Source organism: Myotis davidii, unplaced genomic scaffold (genome assembly GCF_000327345.1).
Source record: "Myotis davidii unplaced genomic scaffold, ASM32734v1 scaffold855, whole genome shotgun sequence".
Classification (NCBI taxonomy): domain Eukaryota; kingdom Metazoa; phylum Chordata; class Mammalia; order Chiroptera; family Vespertilionidae; genus Myotis; species Myotis davidii.
In genome coordinates this window covers 237,645-239,860 of record NW_006286978.1, presented here as the reverse complement: position 1 = coordinate 239,860, position 2,216 = coordinate 237,645, and positions in this window count along the sequence as shown.

The following is a 2,216-nucleotide window of genomic DNA, read 5'->3' as shown; positions in this document are numbered from 1 at the left end:
TCTTTTCTTTTTTTAATTGTATTTTTTTATTGCTTAAAGTATTACAAAGGGTATTACATATGTATCCTTTTTTTCCCCCCGCCCTTGACAGTCCCCTAGCCTCCCCTATCCCCCAGTGCCTTATGTCCATTGGTTATGCTTATATGCGCATGTATCTGTCCCAACACCATTTATTGAAGAGACTGTCTTGACTCCATTGTATGTTTTTGCCTCCTTTGTCAAATATTAATAGAGCATTGTGTTTCAGGTCGATTTCTGGGCTCTCTATTCTATTCCATTGATCTATATGTCTGTTCTTGTACCAGTACCAGGTAGTTTTGAGAACAGTAGCTTTGTAATATAGCTTGATATCTGGTATTGAGATCCCACCCTTTGTTCTTTCTTCTTTCTCAGGATCGCTGCAGCTATTTGGGATCTTTTTTTATTCCAGATGAATTTTTGGAGAGTTCGTTCTAGGTCTGTGAAATATACCATTGGTAGGTTACGAAATTTTATTAAAACGTTTCTTACATACTGTTATATTGGCTGGGCTACAAAAATATTTGTTGTGGGCTGCATGCGGCCTGCGGGCCACAAGTTTGACATGCTTGCTGTACAGTGTCTGGGCAGGGGGTCCTGTGCCAGGTGAGGCTGTAGGTGCCTGTATAGGATGAGGTCTGGACTTAAAGCAGAGGGTCAGGACAGGTGCCCCACCACAGGTTCAGGAAAGGATTTTCCATGTAAGTTCAAGACTGAGGTTCATGTTGAGAGTTGGGTCACAGGTTCCTGTGGACTCTGTGGGGTAGGGTGTGAGGTAGGGATTGTTGTGCAGAGTGACATCCGGGGCCATTGTCAACAATGTAAGCAAGGCTCCTGAACTTAATCGGGATTCCCAAAGAGTTTACAGATGGGGCTTTCTTTAAAAACAAAACAAAACACACACACATATTTTTATTGATTCAAAGAGGAAAGGGAGAGGGAGAGCGAATAGAAGCATCAATGATGAGAGAGAATCATTGATTGGCTGCCTTCTGCATGCCCCACACTGGGGATTGAGCCAGAAACCGGGACATGTGCCCTGAGGACGAGCTGAAGGGAGGCTGTTCTGTTGATGCTCAGCCACTGAGCCACACCGGCCGGACTAGAGTATTTTTTCAGGTGTTCATGAAGGAAGCACCTGAGCCTTCCAGCTGTTGTTGACCACAGTGAGCACTCAGGAAACGGTGCTGCTTGCGGTAGGAGCCTCTGGGCAGTGTGGGGCTAAGCCACGGAGCCTGGCTCAGCCCTGTGCCACCAGCTGTGTGGCCTTGGGAGAGACGCTTAACCTGTCTGGGTTAGGATGTCACCTGATTCCACGCATGCTCCGATGTGAGGGTTTGTTACATGGAAGAACAGATTCCACTTTAGGGGGAGCAGTTTACCCAGGTGAAGGGATGTGTTGGGGAGGGAATTGGCACTGTGGGGAGATCTCCCCCCGGGGTCTAAATATCCCCCCTAGAGGTTATTCTGTTTCCTAAATCTCCCCCTCCTTCTCTACCATTTCCCACAGTGCTGCAGGCCGAGCTGGCTAAGAGATAAGAAATGAGTGACAGGAAGGCCCATGGACAACCCCACGGTCCCAGACCGGCCTCTGCCCTTCTTGCTGGCTGCCTTTCCAGCCCCACTCTTGCCTCCCATTCCTGTCCTGAACATGTCTTCTGTCCCCTGGAGGTAGGTCCCTCACTTGCACCTATATATATATTGATACCTCCACAAACAAGTGTACAGAGCTGCTCACGCTGTCAGCCACTCGGAGGCACTGTGACAGGGCACAGGATATGCGATACGCTCACATACACATGCTTGCACACAAGTGCTGCCCTTGCCAGACCCACAAAGACCCCCTGACATGCAGTACCTCACAGTCCTGGGTGAGCATCCCAGAAATGTTTATTGAGCAAATTCTGTGCCCAGAACACATGCTGTCACACCATCTCAGAACAACCCTGCACAACCACATGATCACAACCACATGAGCACAACCTCACATGTGGCCTCAGCGCACTATGTCTTATCATACAGTCACTTGTGCCCCGTTTCTCACAGTTGCCTGGTGTCGTGCACACCGTCTCTCAGAACCTCAGCCCCATGGTCACTACCTCACAGAGCAGTCAGCCACCACACACAGTCTCTGCCCATGACGTGTGCATGTACACGCCATATCGTACACCCTGGTTGCTGTCAAACGTGGTCTCACA